This window comes from Sapajus apella, unplaced genomic scaffold (genome assembly GCF_009761245.1).
Source record: "Sapajus apella isolate SASKATOON/1434 unplaced genomic scaffold, GSC_monkey_1.0 scaffold7, whole genome shotgun sequence".
Taxonomy (NCBI): domain Eukaryota; kingdom Metazoa; phylum Chordata; class Mammalia; order Primates; family Cebidae; genus Sapajus; species Sapajus apella.
Window position 1 is genome coordinate 16,072,724 of NW_022436947.1, and position 23,109 is coordinate 16,095,832.

Here is a 23,109-nt window from a genome sequence, read left to right on the forward strand (position 1 = left end):
GGCAGTGGGGCGGAGCCCACAGCAGCTCAGCAAAGCCTCTATAGGCCGACAGTGACTAGGCTGCCTCCTTGCTGGTCAGGGCAGGTCTGAAGGAAAAAAAAAAAAAAAGAAGGCAGCAGCATAACGGAAACTCATAAATAAAGCCCTAAATCCCTGGGACAGAGCACCTGGGAACAAAAAGCAGTTTATGAGTTCTGCTGCAGCAGACCTAAACGTACCTGCCCAGCAGCTCTGAATGAACAACAACAGAGCTCACAGCTCACCATTTGAGCTCCTATAAAGAAGAGGCCATCTCCTCAAGCAGCTCCCTGACCCCTATATATCCAAAGAGATACCTCATAAAAGACAGATCAGATTGACACTAGGCGGGTATCCTTCTGGGACAAAGATAGCAGAAGAAGAAAACTGGTAACAACCCTTACTGTTCAGCAGCTGCTGCAGGTGAACCCCAGGCAAGCAGGGCCTGGAGTGAACCTCAGCAGACCTACAGCAGAGGGGCCAGACTGTCAGAAGGAAAACCAAGAAACAGAAATAACCTCATCATCAACAAACAGAACGTCAATCTGAAAGATTTGAGACCCAATCTGAAAGCCAGCAACTACAAAGTCGACAGGTGGATAAATCCTTAAAGATGCGAAGAAACCAGTGCAAAAAGGATGAAAACACCCAAAACCAGAACACCTCTCCGCCTGCAAGGGATTACAACTCCTCACCAGCAAGGGAAGAAGGTTGGAGGAAGAACGAGTGTGATGAAATGACAGAATCAGAATTCAGAAGGTGGGTAGTAAGAAACTTTTGTGAACTTAAAGAACATGTTCTAACCAAATGCAAAGAAACTAAGAACCTTGAAAAAAGATTTGACGAAATGCTAATGAGAATGGACAAAATAGAAAGGAATATAAGTGAATTGATGGAGCTGAAAAACGCAACACGAGAACTTCGTGAAGCATGCACAAGTATCAACAGCCGAATTGACCAAGCAGAAGAAAGGCTATCAGAGGTCGAAGATTAACTCAAGGAAATAAAACGGGAAGGCAAGACTGGAGAAAAAAGGGTAAAAAGGAAGGAACAAAGTCTCCAAGAAATGTGGGACTATGTGAAAAGGCCTAATCTACGCTTGATAGGCCTACCTGAATGCGACGAAGAGAATGAATCCAAGCTGGAAAATACTCTTCAGGATATTATCCAGGAAAACTTCCCCAACCTAGCAAGGCAGGCAAACATTCAAGTCCAGGAAATACAGAGAACACCACAAAGATATTCGTCAAGAAGAGCAACCCCAAGGCACATAATCGTCAGATTCACCAGGGTTGAAATGAAGGAGAAAATACTAAGGGCAGCCAGACAGAAAGGTCGGGTTACCCATAAAGGGAAGCACATCAGACTCACAGCAGATCTCTCAGCAGAAACCCTACAAGCCAGAAGAGAGTGGGGGCCAATATTCAACATCCTTAAAGAAAAGAACTTTCAACCCAGAATCTCTTATCCAGCCAAACTAAGCTTCATAAGTGAAGGAAAAATAAAATCCTTTGGGAACATGCAAATACTCAGAGGTTTCATCACCACCAGGCCAGCTCTACAAGAGCTCCTGAAAGAGGCTCTACACATATAAAGGAACAACAAGTACCAGCTCAACTAAAGGGCAAAACATCCAGCTAGCACCAAAATGGCAGTATCAAATTCACACATAACAATATTAACCCTAAATGTAAATGGACTAAATGTTCCAATCAAAAGACACAGACTGGCAAATTGGATAAAAAGACAAAACCCATCGGTGTGCTGTATCCAGGAAATCCATCTCACATGCAAGGATACACAAAGGCTCAAAATAAAGGGATAGAGGAAGATTTACCAAGCAAATGGAGAACAAAAAAAAGCAGGAGTGCAATTCTCATCGCTGGTAAATTAGACCTTAAAGCAACAAAGATCATAAGAGACAAAGAGGGACATTACATAATGGTAAAAGGATCAATGCAACAAGAAGAGCTAACGATCCTAAATATATACGCACCCAATACAGGAGCACCCAGATACATAAGGCAAGTCCTTAATGACTTACAAAGAGACTTAGACTCCCACACAATAATAGTGGGAGACTTTAACACCCGATTGTCAACATTAGACAGATCAACCAGACAGAAAATTAACAAGGATATCTAGGACTTGAACTCGGACCTGGACCAAGCAAACCTAATAGACATTTACAGAACTCTCCACCCCAAATCCACAGAATATACATTCTTCTCAGCACCACATCACACCTACTCTAAAATTGACCACATAATTGGGAGTAAATCACTCCTCAGCAAATGCAAAAGAACGGAAATCGTAACAAACAGTCTCTCAGACCACAGTGCAATCAAGTTAGAACTCAGAATTCAAAACCTAACCCAGAACTGCACAGCTTCATGGAAACTGAACAACTTGCTCTTGAATGTTGACTGGATAAACAATGAAATGAAGACAGAAATAAAGATGTTCTTCAAAACCAACGAGAATGAAGACACAACATACCGGAATCTCTGGGACACATTTAAAGCAGTCTCTAGAGGAAAATATATAGCAATAAGTGCCCACATGAGAAGCAAGGAGAGATCAAAAATTGACACCCTATCGTCAAAACTGAAAGAGCTAGAGGAGCAAGATCAAAAAAACTCAAAGCCTAGCAGAAGACAAGAAATAGCTAAGATCAGAGCAGAACTGAAGGAGATAGAGACACAAAAAACCCTTCAAAAAATCAATAAATCCAGGAGCTGTTTTTTTGAAAAGATCAACAAAATAGACAGACCACTAGCCAGATTAATAAAAAAGAAAAGAGAGAATAACCATATTGATGCAATAAAAAATGATAAAGGGGATATCACCACAGATTCCACAGAAATTCAAACCATCATCAGAGATTATTACAAACAACTCTATGCACAAAAACTAGTAAACCTGGAAGAAATGGATAAATTCCTGGACACTTGCCTCCTGCCAAGCCTAAACCAGGAAGAAGCCAAAACCCTGAACAGACCCATAACAAGGTCTGAAGTTGAGGGAGCAATTAAGAGCTTACCACCCAAAAAAAGCCCAGGTCCAGATGGGTTCACAGCTGAATTCTACCAGACATACAAAGAGGAGCTGGTACCATTGCTTCTGAAACTATTCCAAACAACACAAAAAGAGGGGATTCTTCCCAAATCATTTTATGACACCAAAATCATCCTGATTCCAAAACCCAGCAGAGACTCAACAAGAAAAGAAAACTTCAGGCCAATATCCATGATGAACATAGATGCAAAAATCTTCAATAAAATACTGACAAGCCGATTGCAACAGCACATCAAAAAGCTTATCCAACATGATCAAGTAGGATTCATCCCAGGGATGCAAGGCTGGTTCAACATACGCAAGTCTATAAACGTAATTCACCACATAAAAAGAACGAAAGACAAAAACCACATGATTATCTCAATTGATGCAGAGAAGGCCTTTGACAAAATTCAACAGCCCTTTATGCTAAAAACCCTCAATAAGCTAGGTATCGATGGAACGTATCTCAAAATAATAAAAGCTATTTATGACAAACCAACAGCCAATAACATACTGAATGGGCAAAAACTGGAAGCGTTCCCCTTGAAATGTGGCACCAGACAAGGATGCCCTCTCTCACCACTGCTATTCAACATAGTATTAGAAGTTCTAGCCAGAGCAATCAGTCAAGAAAAAGAAATAAAGGGCATTCAAATAGGAAAGGAGGAAGTCAAACTGTCTCTGTTTGCAGACGACATGATTGTATATCTAGAAGACCCCATCGTCTCAGCCCCAAACCTCCTGAAACTGATAAGCAAGTTCAGCAAAGTCTCAGGATACAAAATCAATGTGCAAAAATCACATGCATTCCTACACACCAATAACAGACTTAAAGAGAGCCAAATCAAGAACAAACTTCCATTCACAATTGCCACAAAGAGAATAAAATACATAGGAATACAACTAACAAGGAACGTAAACGACCTCTTCAAGGAGAACTACAAGCCACTGCTCAATGAAATAAGAGAGGACACAAACAGATGTAGAAACATTCCATGTTCATGGTTAGGAAGAATCGATATCGTGAAAATGGCCACACTGCCCAAAGTAATTTACAGATTCAATGCTATCCCCATCAAGCTACCAATGACCTTCTTCGCAGAACTGGAAAAAACCACTTTAAACTTCATATGGAACCAAAAGAGAGCCCGCATAGCCAAGTCAATTCTAAGCAAAAAGAACAAAGCGGGGGGCATCACACTACCAGACTTCAAACTATACTACAAGGCTACAGTAAACAAAACAGCATGGTACTGTTACCAAACCAGAGATATAGACCAACGGAACAGAACAGAGGTCTCGGAGGCAACACAACATATCTACAACCAACTGATCTTTGACAAACCAGACAAAAACAAGCAATGGGGAAAGGATTCCCTGTTCAATAAATAGTGTTGGGAAAGCTGGCTAGCCACGTTCAGAAAGCAGAAACTGGACCCCTTCCTGACACCTTACACTAAAATTAACTCCAGATGGATTAAAGACTTAAACATAAGACCTAACACCATAAAAACCCTAGAAGAAAATCTAGGCAAAACCATTCAGGACATAGGTGTAGGCAAGGACTTCATGACCAAAACACCAAAAGCATTGACAACAAAAGCCAAAATAGACAAATGGGACCTAATCAAACTCCACAGCTTCTGTACAGCAAAAGAAACAATCATTAGAGTGAATCGGCAACCAACAGAATGAGGAAAAAATTTTTGCAGTTTACCCATCTGACAAAGGGCTGATATCCAGAATTTACAAAGAACTAAAACAGGTTTACAAGAAAAAAACTAACAAGCCCATTCGAAAGTGGGCAAAGGATATGAACAGACACTTTACAAAAGAAGATATACATGAGGCCAACAAACATATGAAAAAATGCTCATCATCACTGGTCATCAGAGAAATGCAAATCAAAACAACATTGAGATACCATCTCACGCCAGTTAGAATGGCGATCATTAAAAAATCTGGAGACAACAGATGCTGGAGAGGATGTGGAGAAATAGGAACACTTGTACACTGTTCGTGGGAGTGTAAATTAGTTCAACCATTGTGGAAGACAGTGTGGCGATTCCTCAAGGACCTAGAAATAGAAATTCCATTTGACCCAGCAATCCCATTACTGGGTATATATCCAAAGGATTACAAATCCTTCTACTATAAGGACACGTGCACACGAATGTTCATTGCAGCACTGTTTACAATAGCAAAGACCTGGAACCAACCCAAATGCCCATCGACAATAGACTGGATAGGGAAAATGGGGCACATATACACCATGGAATATTATGCAGCCATCAAAAACGATGAGTTTGGGTCCTTTGTAGGGACATGGATGAACCTGGAAACCATCATTCTCAGCAAACTGACAGAAGAGCAGAAGATCAAACACCATATGTTCTCACTCACAGGTGGATGTTGAACAATGAGAACACATGGACACAGGGAGGGGAGCACTACACACTGGGGTCAGTTGGGGGGAAATAGGGGAGGGACAGTGGGGGGTGGGAAGCTGGGGAGAGACAGCAAGGGGAGAAATGCCAGATGTAGGTGATGGGGAGGAAGGCAGCAAATCACACTGCCACGTGTGTACCTATGCAACAATTTTGCATGTTCTTCACATGTACCCCAAAACCTAAAATGCAATAAAATAAATAAATGGGGAAAAAATTCACTTGTATATAGATGCATTTAGATATTGCTAATTACATCCATTAAGCTTGTAAAATGTTCTATAAAAGGAATAGTAACACACAATCATCAAGAATTAAACTGCTGAAAGAATTTGGGCTCCATTTTAGGATGCTGTGGACTCTAAATTGATGCTTTGCATGATTGTTGAAAGCCTTTAAGTTACTGAGAAAGTGTTAACACAAATCCAAGTGGCGAATTTTGTACTAGACATAGTAGAAATAAATGAGTAAAATCTAAATGAAAAAAAAAATAAAAATATCAAGACTCTCTTGGGTCTGGATATCTTTATATGTAAAACTCAACTAATAGAACTTGCTTTCAAATAGTACTGGTTGATTATAAAGTCAACAAGATTATAAAGTCAAACAAGATAATATGTTAGAAGATACTGTCCCCTGGACCACATACATTGGTCTTTATGAGCTCCCACGATTCAGTTTCAGAAACCATGCCAACCTATGATTAAATGAGGGCACCAGCTCCAGTGCCTTTTTATACCTATTACCTCTGAGGACACTTTAGGCAACTTCAGACATCTCCTTACACTCATAAAATTTTGCATCCATGTATGTCATTTCCAACATTACCAAGCTATGCTCATAACAACTTAGTCCTCTGATTCTGCAATTGTACTTCTCAACATAGATTATTTTTAACATACACTTTTAGAGGGTATGTATTTTATTATTCTTCTTTCTCCAGTGTGGAATATCCCACTGTTGAAATTTTGCTCCAGTTCTTTAAAAGAATCATCATCTATATCATCATCTTTATTCCAATGATCTGTATAGACCTTGGCTGACAATAATCCTCTCAAAATGTTAAATACAGAAAATTAGGATTTTTGAGCCACTCTGTAACTGGCATTGGTTATGTTACAATTTATTTAATCTCCTTCAGTTTTTAAAATATTCTTGACTCAACAGTTTCTACTTAGGTACAAAACCTCACTGCAGAATATTCAACATGTTAAGTAGTACTCCTTAGCTAGTCATACTCAGAGCATGCTACCTTTTCCTGTATTGTAGGATAGCTCTCTTTCCCTAGAACCAACCTATGTACTTCTTGAGTACATAACATTCCTTCGAGAAGTCGAAATGCTAATAACTTGATTATAATAAGATATCAGAAACTGCCTCTGCAAGTTTGTTTTAGGGAGTTATAAATGCATACTTGATCATTGTAAATTATTCCATTTTAAAAATACAGAACTTTTGCAATCAAACATTTATAATCTATAACTATCAATCTCACCAACAAACTTTCAAAGAGACTTTATAAAAATGTGCAGTTAAAGTTGTCTCTAAGGATGTTTTTCCAAGTAGAATTAAGCCAGAGGGAAAAACAGTCTTTTCCTAGAGCTTCACAAAGGCAAAAAACAGAAATCTTCAGAACTTCCGAGAAATATATTTTAGAAATAAATTCTAATTAGAAATATTAAGAAACTAGAGGTGAGTATAAAAGACAGTGGGGCACCTAATATAGGAATTGAACTTGCCAGAATAGCTTGAGTTGAAAATAAAAACCTAAAGTTGACTTTGTACTTCAAGAATAAACTAATATACTGGGGTAGAAAACAGAGAGTTATAGAAGTTTTTAAGTTAAGTAACTTTTCATGTGATATTCACATACACTGCATATCCATCAGATTACTGTACTTGTCATGCCACTAATATAACACATAGATTATTTACCCATGTTGATGCTATGGAGGAGGTATTCTCTGTTTCCCTTCCTTCCTTCCTTCCTTCCTTCCTTCCTTCCTTCCTTCCTTCCTTCCTTCCTTCCTTAATTCCTTCCTTCCTTCCTTCATTCCTTCCTTCCTTCCTTCCTTCTCTTCCTTCTCTTCCTTTTTTTCTTTTTGAGATGGAGATTTGCTCTTGTTGCCCAGGCTGGAGTGTGCAGTGGTGCCATCTCAGCTCACTGCAAACTCTTCTTCCCAGGTTCAAGTGATTCTCCTGCCTCAGCCTCCCAGTAGCTGAGATTACAGGCACTTGCCACCATGCCCAGCTAATTTTGTATTTTTAGTAGAGACAGGGTTTCACCATGTTGGCCAGACTGGTCTTGAACTCCTGACCTCAAATCATCTGCCCGTCTTGGCCTCCTAAAATGCTGGGATTACAGGCGTGAGCCACCGTGCCGGCCAATTTCCGCATTCTTTACTCCCATCTTCTTTCTCACTCCTCCCTGAGAGATGACAATGCAAATATGATTGTTGAGTATTAATGGGACTGTGTTTATAACTATAGCCATGCTTATTTAAATGTAAATCTCATATGTTCTGGATCCTTTGCCTCTTCTGTCAACATGTGGCAAAGGACAAGCCAGGATATGCCAACAGCATGTCCTGTCACTGTGCTTACTTCTCTTTCTTCTTTTCTTCTCATATAAACAGCTGGAGTATGGTAAGACCCATCATATGGATTTACTCCAATGGTAAGAAATGTGAATGCCTGTCTTAGTCAGCTCAAGCTACTATAACCAGATACGACAGACAGAGTATTTTAATCAACAGAAATTTATTTCTCATAGTGCTGGAGGCTGGGAAGTTTAAGATCAGAATGCCAGCAGATTCAGCCTCTGGTGAGGGCTCTCTTCCTTGCTTGCTGATGGCAATCTTTAATCTTTGATGGATCCTCACATATGTGTCTTCTTATAAGGGCACTAATCCTATTATGGAAGATTCATCCTGAGTTTATCTAAACATAATTAACTGCCAAAAATTCTACTTCCTAATGTCATCCCATTGCATATTAGGGTTTGTATTAGGCCTTTCTTGCATTGCTATGAAGAAATACCTGAGACTGGGTAATTTATAAAGAAAAGTTTAATTGGCTTATGATTCTATGGGCTTTACAGGAAGCATGGTGCTGACATCTCCTCAGCTTTTAGGCAGGTCTCAGAAAGCTTACAATCTTGGCAGAAGGCTAAAGAGGGAGCAGGCACATCATGTGGTGAAAGCAGGGGCAAGGGGGGTGCAGGAAGTGCCACATACGTTTATATTACTTGATGTCATGAGAACTCATTCTCACAAAGAGAGCACCAAGCCCCCAAGATCTGCCCCCAAGATTCAAACACTTCCTACCACACTCAACCTCCAGCATTGGGGATCACTATTCAACATAAGATTTGGGTGGGGACAAATATCCAAACTATATCACGGTTTCAACATGAACTTTGGAAAGACAGAAACATGTAGTTCATAACAATGTCCTTCCAAGTTTTAGCAGAGTAGGCATTGAGGAGTGTTTGGAACTAATTTTCAAGTGACATATTTTTATTTTTATGAAATTTTGCTCTTGTTTCTTTTGTTTGATAGGATTATTTATTCTTTCTCATATTTTTTATTCTAAAAAATTTTCAGCCTTTTAAAGAGTTGCAAGAATGTTATAATATACACTTGAATATTCTTTACTTCTATTCACAAGTTGCTAATGCTTTGCAATTTCCCCCCTTTCTCTGGTACTCACTGTCTCAGTCTTTGTAGAGAGATGGATGGCTGAATAGATAGAGAATATATAGATAGAAAGTTGGTGCAAAAGCAATTGCAAAAACCTTAATTACTTTTGCACCGACTTGATAGATAGATGTAGGTAGATAGACAGATAGATAGACAGATAGATACAGAGATATAGACATAATTTGTCCTAATCATCCTAAGTGCTTCAATGTGTATCTCTTAAGTTAAAGCTATTCCAATAGAGTAACAAGAGATTAATGAAATACTCCAGTTTTAAAGGTGAAAGAGAATTATTTAGAGGTCATTAAATCCAACCTTTTATTTTGCAGATTAAAAACTGGGGCACAGAAAGTTGATTTGTTTATCTTAAAGATGCAGAGCCAGTTTGTGCCAGAGTTAAATATTTTGATTCCTGAGCCTGTGCTCTGATAATTTTACCTACTTATGACTGCATAACTGAATGAAAATAATATCAATTACACTTTTGGATATCAACAATCTGTAACTTGCTCCTGCTTAAGTTATAGTGCCATCATGCTATCTTCTTATAATAAATTCATAGGCAACCTGTTAACCAAATTATGCCAAATAATTTACTGTTTCTTACAATTAAAACATAATTCTAGAACTCAGATATATTGTTTTAAAAACCTCCAATTATAAAATTGCCTTGCATCTACTATTCTTGCCACTGATGGCTTTGCTTTAGAAGCAAAGTTTAGAAGTTATGTATTACTGGTAAATACATGCCTTCTAAATTATTTAGAAGTTTAGAAGTTATGTATTACCGGTAAATTTCTTCAAATAGCACCAAATACTTTCACCCTATGCAAAAGTTCTTAAAAAGCAGAAAAGTTTGAAAAGAGCAAAGAACTACTGTTCTTTTTTTTTTTTTTTTTTTGAGATGGGAGTTTCACTCTTGTTGCCCAGGCTGGAGTGTAATGATACGATCTTGGCTCACCGCAGCCTCCACCTCCTGGGTTCAAGTGATTCTCCTGCCTCATCCTCCTGAAGAGCAGGGATTACAGACATGCCCCACCACGCTTGGCTAACTTTTGTATTTTTAGTAGAGCCAGGGTTTTTCCATGTTGGTCAGGCTGGTCTCAAACTGCCGACTTCCAGTGATCCACTTGCCTGGGTCTCCCAAAGTGCTGGGGTTACTTACAGGCGTGAGCCACCACGCTCAGCCTCTTTTGTATTTTCTATCAATTCCAAACATGTTTAATGCTTTTCTAAGAAGCTTGCTATTTTTGGAGAAAATGTATGGAGGATTTTAATACTTAATATAATAAAGGTGAAAATTATGTTTGATTTCAACTGAGTTACTTTTTAAACAGAGTAGCATAAAGACCTAGATAGGGGCATAAGAAGAGATGGCAAATTTACATATTGTTTCAAAACTAGACTACACAACTCTAGTGTTCACATGACTTTTTAATAAAATTTTTTCAAAAATTAATTCTCACCCAAGTAATAGATGTGTGTGATTTTCTATGTGCGAGTCTGGAGTCAACTCTAAATGTCTTAGGAAAGATGAAGACTGCCATGATATCCCTCACATGTGCAAGTTACTTGATATGGAAAGAAGAGGTGATCCAGGACACTAGATATTCCATCTTTAAATTAATAATCACAATGAAATAGAAGGGACTTTGTGGCCTGTGCATAGGAACGCAAGATGAAAACAAGTGCCCAATGTTGCATACGTCTGCATTCATCTCTACATAAATCCGTATGTAGAGAAGAAGGTCCTGGTAGAAGAAGTATTATTAGAGAAAAAATTAATATATATTTTTCTATTATCAGGATGTTCTGCTAATATTATGTATTTCAAAAATCAGTATGCTATATTAGCAGATTAGAGAATAAAAAGTAATTTAGCTGATTCAGTCTGTTTTATGGAGAATGAGGGGCACAAAATATCTGAGATTCATTACTCACCTAGTTAACATAACCAAAGATTCCTGGTACCACACCATTCTGAAGGCACACCCTAACTCTTTCTGAGTCTGTTAACCTCCACCTCTGTCAGTCCTATAGCATTTACTTTAATAGTCACACATTGTGTTTGTCTGTAAAAGGTATTTCTAAAAGTTGTATTTGTGAATATTTAAATTTGTTGATTCACATTTAAAAGTGAAACAGCTTCAGCCTCTGTTATGGATTTTTTCCTCTATAGATAACTTTTTGTTCCTAAATAAAGGCAAATTATTGATTAATGTGCAGAATATTAATATTAAAAATTCAGAATGAAGAAATAATTTGGCTCCAAATGTCTCACTAAATAAAAAATATTTTATAGTGCTCAGCCTGACCCAACAAAAGATCTGATTTGTTGAACCTGATCTGTAAGAAAAGTAGTAAAGCGAGATACGTTCATCAGTTTGCTCCTTTCTGCCCGTGGAAGCCGCCAAAGAAGCATCATTAAAGTCTCTCTTCTCCCTGCGATCATGTCTAAGTCAAAGTCTCCTAAAGAGCTGGAACAGCTGACGAAGCTCTTCATTGGAGGGTTGAGCTTTGAAACAACTGATGAGAGCCTGAGGAGCCATTTTGAGTAATAGGGAACGCTCACAGACTGTGTGATAATGAGAGATCCAAACACCAAGCGTTCCAGGGGCTTTAGGTTCGTCATGTATGTAACTGTGGAGGAAGTGGATGCAGCCATGAATGCAAGGCCACACAAAGTGGATGGAAGAGTTGTGGAACCAAAGAGAGCTGTCTCAAGAGAAGATTCTCAAAGACGAGGTGACCACTTAACTCTGAAAAAAATATTCATTGGTGGCATTAAAGAAGACACTGAAGAACATCACCTAAGAGATTATTTTGAACAATATGGAAAAATTGAAGTGATTGAAATCATGACTGACAGAGGGAGTGGCAAGAAAAGAGGCTTTGCCTTTGTAACCTTTGATGACCATGACTCCGTGGATAAGACTCATTCAGAAATACCATACTGTGAATGGCCACAACTGTGAAGTTAGGAAAGCCCTGTCAAAGCAAGAGATGGCTAGTGCTTTATCCAGCCAAAGAGGTCGAAGTGGTTCTGGAAACTTTGGTGGTGGTCGTGGAGGTGGTTTCGGTGGGAATGACAACTTTGGTCGTGGAGGAAACTTCAGTGGTCATGGTGGCTTTGGTGGCAGCCGTGGTGGTGATGGATATGGTGGCAGTGGAGATGGCTATAATGGATTTGGTAATGATGGAGGCAATTTTGGAGGTGGTGGAAGCTACAATGATTTTGGCAATTACAACAATCAGTCTTCAAATTTTGGACCCATGAAGGGAGGAAACTTTGGAGGCAGAAGCTCTGGCCCCTATGGTGGTGGCAGCCAATACTTTGCCAAACCACGAAACCAAGGTGGCTATGGCGGTTCCAGTAGCAGCAGTAGCTATGGCTGTGGCAGAAGATTGTAATTAGGAAACAAAGCTTAGCATGAGAGGAGAGCCAGAGAAGTGACAGGGAAGCTACAGGTTACAACAGATTTGTAAACTCAGCCAAGCACAGTGGTGGCAGGGCCTAGCTGCTACAAAGAAGACATGATTTAGACAAATACTCACGTGTATGGGCAAGAAACTCAAGGACTGTATTTGTGACTAATTGTATAACAGGTTATTTTAGTTTTTGTTCTGCGGAAAGTGTAAAGCATTCTAACAAAGGGTTTTAATGTAGATTTTTTTTTCTTTTTCTTTCTTTTTTTTTCTTTGCACCCACGCTGTTGATTGCTAAATGTAATAGTCTGATCGTGATGCTGAATAAATGTTTAAAAAAAAAAAAAAAAAGAAAGAAAAGTAGTAAAGCTAATAGTAGTAAGAGCTATTTTTTTCTCCTATTTCCTTCTTTCTTCCCTTCCTTTCTTTTCTTGCTTTCTAAGGACAAACATTTTGCACCTGCCCTTCCGTAGTCAGTGGAATGGGATTATAGAAAAAGAGATAGAGCATGTCTGAGCTCATGAAACTTACAACCTACCGTGGGATATGGACAATAAGCAAGAAAATAGATGGTAGATATCAACAATATAATTACAGGTTGTAAAAAGTTCTAATAAAGAAATAAGGCAAAAGAAGATGACAGAGAGTAACTGATAGAAATCAACTTTGGCTAGAAGATCAGAGAATTCTTTGAATAGATGATATATGCAAGGAGCCTGAAAGATAAGGAGCTACTCTGAAAGGCTGGAAACAAAACTGGAGGAAGAAGCAGATGCTGAGATAGGAAAGGGATTGTGTATCTCATGGACAGTAGATGGCCAGTGTGTCTGGATCACAGTGAGCATGAGGAAGAGTGCTATGGAAAGCTGAGTGTGAAAGGTGATGCAGAGTTTGGGAGGCCAGTGTAACAATTTTTGGTTTTATTCTTGGTACAATGTGAAGCTATTAGAAGACTCTAATTAGAGAAGTCTACATGGCATGCTTTATGTTTCAGAGAGATCATACTGGCTGCTGTGTGGAGAATAGAAGCTGAAGAAGAAGGCAGATGAATCAGAACGCTATTAATGTGATCAGAGAACAATGGTGGTCTTAGAAAAAAGTGAGAATACCTCAATATTACACCACTGAATAAAGAACATGCAATTATATAATACTTTCATTAGGGAAAGAAATACATAGATAGCCTCAAACACATAGATAATAGTAAAATGTGGTAAAAATAATTAGAATGTAGTGAAACTTGTGTTTATTACTTTTTAAAATATAATTTATTTAGTCATAACTTTATTTAACAGCTAACTCACAAAACTCCTAAAAAATATAATAAATAGGGGCTGGGAATGGTGTAATCCCAGCAATTTGGGAGGCTGAGGCAGGTGGATCACTTGATATCAGGAGTTCGAGACAAGCCTGGCCAACATGGTGAAACCTGTCTCTACTAAAAACACAAAAATTAGCCAGACAGGCGGTGTGTGCTGGTAGTCCCAGCTACTCAGGGGGCTGAAACAGGAGAATCACGTGAATCTGGGAGACGTGAATCTGGGAGATGCAGTGAGCCAAGATCGGGCCACTGCACTCCAGCCTGGGAGACAGGTGAGACTTCATCATAAATAAACAAATAAGGTAAAACTGTCTTGTGCAATTGTAAGTTGATCTCTGTTCATTACAGAATGTTTTTCCTCTGCTTTTTATCATGAATCTTGCTTCTTTGAAGAGTCTGCGATTTCTTGGAAGTAAAAGAAAATCATCTGATCGGAAGTAAAAGAAATTTTATTACCTTCAGTTTAAGGAAATACAGATGCTTTCAGGCACATTCAGTGGTGGTACTAATCCTCAGAATTAAAACTTTACCATGCTGAGGCTTAATGCGATCTAATTTTATCTAGGTTGATAGAAATTATAACACCTTCACCCCTTTTAAATATAAATATATATGTGCTGTAGATTGATACATTCTATAATAACAAGATATTCAGAAGATTGTTAAATTTTTAAAAACATGGATAATCAGTGAATATGCTTAAATGTAACTTTTATCAAACCACAGATTCACAATTTTATTCTGATAATAAATTCATAAATCTACTTATTTTATCATTTGTTTTTATAGAGCTTCTAGCTATTTCATATATATAGGTGCTAAATACATTTTGTATGAAGACAGAATATTGGCTTCATTTTTAGTTCTTGTGGTACACAGCGCTTATACAGTACACATGCCAGATGCTAGGTAAATGTTTATAAAATGACTGTGTTTTCTGAATTCCATTTGAAACCCTACATACAAAATAGTTCATAGACAATACTCGGATCCTTAATCACATTGGATTATTTCACCAATGATGAAACAAATAGAATGTTCTCATTTCAGAAAAAAAAAAAATCAAGAAATACTATCCTCATTCTATGTTACAGTAAAATCAATTTTCAAATAGCACCTCTTCAATTATTAATTAATGATGCCTAGTCATGAAGTACAGACCTATAACTAATATTATTGCTGTGAGAAAGCAGTGTTTGCTTCATATAATTTTCTAGTGACACTCTGGTTTTAAGATTGTCCCTAACCATTAAAATATGTTTAATAATTATTCTACAGATTTTTTTTTTGAGATGTAGTCTCACTGTCACCCAGCCTGAGTCTAGCAGTGCAATCTGGGCACACTGCAACCTCCACCTCGTGGGTTCAAGCAATTTTCCTGCCTCAGCCTCCCGAGTAGTTGAGACTATAGGCACACACCACCATGCTCAGCTAATTCTTTATATTTTTAGTAGAGACAAGGTTTCACCATATTGGCCAGGCTGGTCTTGAACTCCTGACCTCAACATCCACCCACCTCAGCCTCCAAAAGTGCTAGGATTACAGGCATGTGCCACCATGCCCAACCCAGATTTGTTTTTGCATTATAAATTTTAATTTGCAAATAGATATAAAAATAATTGGCTATTCCAATGCCTTATTTAAAGTATTATAATTCAGAGGCTACTTTCATTACATTCATTTTTAAAGATAATCTTTCACAATTAATTTATAACTTACATGAGGTCCCTTAGATATTTAGAATTTTTTTTAACATTTAAATGGTTATTATTAATAATTTAAAATTACTTAAAATGTGTGTTCAGTGAATTTTTAAAAACATTTTAATAGATATATAACATTATAACAGACTTAATTTATTCATCTCTCTGGTGAGTCATCTCAAATTAGTCATATTTCCTCTAGTGATAATTACAAATTTTGGAAACTGCTTAGCTATATTTTATGATTAATTACCTGCAGTAAGTTAAAAGTATGTTACAATAGAAAAACATTTAAATATGAAGAAAACACCTATATGTTTCATACTTTTAATATTGTACTTCACACTTTAATAAAAACAATGAACATACATAAATGTCTATGTTTGTGTAGATGAATGAAATATAAGTATCTGCATCACAATTGAATGCAAAATTATGAAATTATAGGTATATATTTAAATAACATCTTTTTTTTAGAAGGGAAGACTTTTTTATGGTTGATCCTTCTTACATGGTAAAATATTTCTAAACAATGCTTTCACATGCCTTGAGTAGTTAATATTAATACTAAATGAGAGAATTTGCACCTAATAGAAGTGTTTCCTTTTCCTTTACATGATTTTTTAAATAATGCCTTAAAAATGAATGAGTTGTGAAGGCAATTCTGGAATGCCCAGCTCAAGCCATGGCAGAGTGCAAGCTGTTGGTGACACTGCTAAGAACCGGAAGTAGATACAGAGTTTCCCTTCCAGATCCCACAATGATAAGCACGGCCAAGGGAGTCCTACCCTCACAGGGTGAAGTGTTCAGTTGTCACAGACAAAAATCTTGGATCTAGCAATTGGCAATTAGCAAACTTAGGTAATGAAGAAAGAAAGTATTCTTAAAACATGGGCATAGAAAAGAAAGAACATATTGACAGTCTTGTTGCAAGAGATCAAAAATCAACATCTTACTTCTGAAAAAGGGAAAGAAGACAAGAAAACTGATGAGGAACTGGAGTTTCAATATCAGCCAGGTGTCAATAGTCAGTTTTCAGGAAGACACAGATGACATTGTGAATTTGGCTTCAGTGAAGTACATCATGATGAAGAAGGCAATACAGCTGGAGAGGCTGCTGCTGCTGCTGATGATGATGATGGGAGGATTCATGTGACTCTGAAAATCCAGATGACACTGAAAATGACTCAGTCAGGAAAAGAAGAATCTGTTGCAGGAGTCCAAGCTACTGGGCACCCTGAGGAAATGGAGGATGCCCGAAAAAAAAAAAAAAAAGAAAAGGATGCCAAAAAAATTATAAAATGATCTGTAGGCCAGGCATGGTGACTCAGGCCTGTAACCCAGCATTTTGGGAGGTCAAGGCAGGCAAATTACGAGATCAGGAGTTCGAGATCAGCCTGGCCAACATGGTGAAACCCCATCTCTACTAAAAATACAAAAATTAGCAGGGTGTGGTAGAGGGTACCTGTAATCCCTGCTACTCAGGAGGCTGAGGCAGAAGAATTGCTTGAACATGGGAGTGGGAGGTTGTAGTGGGCCAAGACCAAGCCATTGCACTCCAGCCCTGGCAGCCACCATTGCTGAGGCAGTTCTAACTATACCCGTATAAACAGGACTACAGGGAAGTTCACATGGCAGCTGGGCAGAGCCCATAGCAGCTCAGCAAAGCCTCTACAGGCAGACAGTGACTAGGCTGCCTCCTCACTGGGCAGGGCAGCCTTGAAAAAGAGCAGCAGCATGACAGAAACTTATAAATAAAAACCCTAATTCCCTGGGACAGAGCACCTGGGAAACAAAAAAAGGAGGTTTATGACTTCTGCTGCAGCAGACTTAAACATACCTGCCCAGCAGCTCTGAATGAACAATGGAGCTCACAGCTCAGTGCTTGAGCTCCTACAAAGGATGGACTTTCTCCTCAAGCAGCTTCCTGACCCTCATATATCAAAAGAGTCACCTCATAAAGGAAAGCTCAGTCTGACATCTGGTGGGTATCCTTCTGGGACAAAGATAGCAGAAGAAACTGGCAGCAACCCTTACTGTTCTGATGCCACTGCAGGTGATCCCCAAGCAAGCAGGGCCTGGAGTGGACCTCAGCAGTCCTACAGCAGAGGGGCCTGAAAGTTAGAAGGAAAACTAAGAAACAGAAAGATACAACTTCATCATCAACAAACTGGATGTCCACTCAGACCCAGTCTGAAATCCAACAACTACAAAGACGACAGGTGGATAAATCCACAAAGATGGGAAGAAACCAGCACAAAAAGGATGAAAACACTCAAAAACAGAATTACTCTCCTCCTACAAGGGATCACAACTCCTCACCAGCAAGGAACAAGGCTGGATGAAGAATGAGTGTGATGAATTGACAGAAACAGGCTTCAGAAGGTGGTTAATAAGAAACTCTGCTGAGCTAAAAGAACATGTTCTAACCCAATGCAAAGAAACTAAGAACACTGAAAAAGGATTTGACAAAATGCTAACTAGAATAAACAATTTAGAGAAGACTATGAGTGAATTGATGGAGCTGAAAAACACAACAAGAGAACTTTGTGAAGCATGCACAAGTTTCAACAGCCGAATTGACCAAGCAGAAGAAAGGATATCAGAGGTTGAAGACCAACTCAATAAAATACAATGAGAAGGCAAGATTAGAGAAAAAAGGGTAAAAAGGAATGAATAAAGTCTCCAAGAAATATGGGACTATGTGAAAAGACCTGATCTACATTTGATAGGTGTACCTGAATGTGATGCAGAGAACAAATTCAAGCTGGAAAATGTGCTTCAGGATATTATCCAGGAAAACTTCCCCAACCTAGCAAGGCAGGCCAATATTCAAGTCCAGGAAATACAGAGAACACCACAAAGATATTCAAGAAGAGCAACCCCAAGGCACATAATTGTAAGATTCACCAGGGTTGAAATTAAGGAGAAAATGCTAAGGGCAGCCAGAGAGAAAGGTCGGGTTACCCACAAAGGGAAGCCCATCAGACTCACAGCAGATCTCTTAGCAGAAACCCTACAAGCCAAAAGAGAGTGGGGGCCAATATTCAACATCCTTAAAGAAAAGAACTTTCAATCCAGAATTTCATCTCCAGCCAAACTAAGCTTCATAAGTGAAGGAGAAATAAAATCCTTTATGAGCAAACAAGTACTCAGAGATTTCATCACCACCAGGCCTGCTTTACAAGAGCTCCTGAAAAAATCACTAAACATAGAAAGGAACAACCAGTACCAGCCACTCCAAAAACATACCAAATAGTAAAGAGCATCGACACAATGAAGAAACTGCATCAACTAATGAGCAAAACAGCCAGCTAGCATCAAAATGGCAGGATCAAATTCACACATAACAATATTAAGCCTAAATGTAAATGGGCTAAATGCCCCAATCAAAAGACACAGACTGCAAATTGGATAAAAAGACAAAACTCATTGGTGTGCTGTATCCAGGAAACCCATCTCACATGCAAGGATACACAAATGCTCAAAATAAAAGTATGGAGGAATATTTACCAAGCAAATGGAGAGTGAATAAAAGCAGGAGTTGCAATTCTCGTCTCTGATAAAACAGACTTTAAAGCAACAAAGATCAAAAGAGACAAAGAAGGACATTACATAATGGTAAAAGGATCAATGCAACAAGAAGAGCTAATGATCCTAAATATATACGCACCCAATACAGGAGCACCCAGATACATAAAGCAAGCTCTTAATGACTTACAAAGAGACTTAGACACCCACACAATAACAGTGGGAGACTTTAACACCCCATTGTCAATATTAGACAAATCAATGAGACAGAAAATTAACAAGGATATCCAGGACTTGAACTCAAGCCTGGACCAAGCAAACCTAATAGACATTTACAGAACTCTCCACCCCAAACCCACAGAATATACATTCTTCTCAGCACCACATCATACCTACTCTAAAATTGACAACAGAATTGGAAGTAAATCACTCCTCAGCAAATACAAAAGAATCGAAATAATAACAAAAAGTCTCTCAGACCACAGTGCAATCAAGTTAGAACTCAGAATTCAGAAACTAATTCAGAACCACACAGCTTCATGGAAACTGAACAACTGGCTTTTGAATGTTGACTGGATAAACAATGAAATGAAGACAGAAATAAAGATGTTCTTCAAAACCAACAAGAATGAAGACACAATGTACCAGAATCTCTGGGACACATTTAAAGCAGTGTCTAGAGGAAAATATATAGCTATAAATGCCAACATGAGAAACAAGGAAAGATCTAAAATCGACACCCTGTGGTCAAAATTGAAGGAGCTAGAGGAGCAAGATCAAAAAAACTCAAAACCTAGTAGAAGACAAGAAATAACTAAGATAAGAGCAGAACTGAAGGAGATAAAGACACAAAAAACCCTTCAAAAAGAATCAATAAATCCAGGAGCTGGTTTTTTGAAAAGATCAACAAAATAGACAGACCAATAGCCAGATTAATAAAAAAGAAATGAGAGAATAATCAAAGAGGTGCAATAAAAGACAATAAAGGGGATATCACCACAGATTCCACAGAAATACAAACCATCATCAGATATTATTACAAACAACTCTATGTACATAAACTAATAAACCTGGAATAAATGGATAAATTCCTGGACACTTGCCTCCTCCCAAGCCTAAACCAGGAAGGAATAAAAACCCTGAAGGACAATAACAAGGGCAAAAGCTGAGGCAGCAATTAATGGCCTACCACCAAAAAAAAGCCCAGATCCAGACGGGTTCATAGCCGAATTCTACCAGACATACAAAGAGGAGCTGGTACCATTGCTTCTGAAACTATTCCAAACAATCAAAAAAGAGGTAATTCTTCCCAAATCATTTTATGAGACCAACATCATCCTGATGCCAAAACCCAGCAGCGACTCAGCAAGAAAAGAAAACTTCAGGCCAATATCCATGATGAACATAGATGCAAAATCTTCAATAAAATACTGGCACACCTATTGCAACAGCACCTCAAAAAGCTTATCCACCATGAACAAGTAGGCTTCATCCCAGGGATGCAAGGCTGGTTCAACATATGCAAATCTATAAACATAATTCACCAGCTAAACAGAACCAAAGACAAAAACCACATGATTATCTCAATTGATGCAGAGAAGGCATTTGACAAAATTCAACAGCTCTTTATGCTAAAAACTCTCAATAAACTAGGTATTGATGGAATGTATCTCAAAATAATAAAAGCTATTTACGACAAACCAACAGCCAATATCATGCTGAATGGGCAAAAACTGGAAGCATTCCCTTTGAAATCTGGCACTAAAGAAGGATGTCCTCTCTCACCACTCCTATTCAATATAGTATTGGAAGTTCTAGCCAGAGCAAGAAAAAGAAAAAATGGTATTCAATAAGAAGGGAGGAAGTCAAATTGTCTCTATTTGCAAACGACATGATTGTATATCTAGAAGACCCCATCGTCTCAGCCTCAAATCTCCTGAAACTGATAAGCAACTTCAGCAAAGTCTCAGGATACAAAATCAATGTGCAGAAATCATAGGCTTTCCAATACACCAATAACAGACTTAAAGAGAGCCAAATCAAGAATGAACTGCCATTCACAATTGATACAAAGAGAATAAAATACCTAGGAACAACTAACAAGGAACATAAAGGACCTCTTCAAGAAGAACTACAAACCCCTGCTCAACGAAATAAGAGAGGAAACAAACAGATGGAGAAACATTCCATGCTCATAGTTAGGAAGAATCAGTATTGTGAAAATGGCCATACTGCCCAAAGTAATTTACACATTCAACGTTATCCCCATCAGGCTACCTATGACCGTCACAGAACTGGAAAAAACCACCTTAAACTTCATATGGAACCAAAAGATAGCCCGCATAGCCAAGTCAATTCTAAGCAAAAAGAACAAAGCTGGAGGCAACACACTACTGGACTTCAAACTATACTACAAGGCTACAGTAATCAAAAGAGCATGGTACTGGTACCAAAACAGAGATATAGACCAATGGAACAGAACAGAGGCCTCGGAGGAAACACCACACATCTACAACCATCTGATCTTTGACAAAACTCACAAAAACAAGCAATGGGGAAAGGATTCCCTGTTTAATAAATGGTGTTGGGAAAACTGGCTAGCCATGTGCAGAAAGCAGAAACTGGATGCCTTCCTGACAGCTTACACTAAAATTAACTCCAGATGGATTAAACACTTAAACATAAGACCTAACACCATAAAAACCCTAGAAGAAAATGTAGGCATAACCATTCAGGGCATAGGCATAGGCAAGGACTTCATGACCAAAACACCAAAAGCATTGGCAACAAAAGCCAAAATAGACACATGGAACCTAATCAAACTCCACAGCTTCTGCACAACAAAAGAAACAGTCATTAGAGTGAATTGGCAACCAACAGAATGGGTAAAAAATTTTGTAATCTACCCATCTGACAAAGGGCTGCTATCCAGAATCTACAAAGAACTAAAACAGATTTACAAGAAAAAAGCAAACAAGCCCATTCAAAAATGGGCAAAGATATGAACAGACACCTTTCTAAAGAAGACATATATCAGGCCAACAAACATATGAAAAAAAGGTCATCATCCCTGGTCATTAGAGAAATGCAAATCAAAACTACATTCAGATACCATCTCACGCCAGGTAGAATGGTGATCATTAAAAAATCTGGAGACAACAGATGCTGGAGAGGATGTGGAGAAATAGGAATGCTTTTACACTGTTGGTGGGAGTGTAAATTAGTTCAACCATTGTGGAAGACAGTGTGGCAATTCCTCAAGGACCTAGAAATAGAAATTCCATTTGACCCAGCAATCCCATTACTGGGTATATACCCAAAGGATTATAAACCGTTCTACTATAAAGACACGTGCACACGAATGTTCATTGCAGCACAGTTTACAATAGCAAAGACCTGGAACCAACCCAAATGCCCATCAATGGACAGGGAAAATGTGGCACATATACACCATGGAATACTATGCAGCCATAAAAAACGATGAGTTGTGTCCTTTGTAGGGACATGGATGAACCTGGAAACCATCATTCTCAGCAAACTGACACAAGAACAGAATATCAAACACCATATGTTCTTACTCGTAGGTGGGTGTTGAACAATGAGAACACATGCACACAGGGAGGGGAGCATCACACAGTGGGGTCTGTTGGGGGGCGGGAAACAGGGGAGCGACAGCGGCGGGTTGGGGAGTTGGGGAGAGATAGCATGGGGAGAAATGCCAGATATAGGTGATGGGGAGGAAGGCAGCAAGTCACACTGCCATGTGTGTACTTATGCAACAATCTTGCATGTTCTTCACATGTGCCCAAAACCTAAAACGCAATAAAAAAAGAAATAAATTTTAAAAAATGGCCGGGTGCGGTGGCTCATGCCTGTAATCCCAGAACTTTGAGAGGCCGAGG

General features: G+C 38.6%; 1 pseudogene; it reads left to right on the top strand.

Annotated features, from left to right (window-relative positions):
* Positions 1-11,640: 11,640 nt before the first annotated feature.
* Positions 11,641-12,637, top strand: LOC116550056 (annotated as a pseudogene).
* Positions 12,638-23,109: the final 10,472 nt, after the last annotated feature.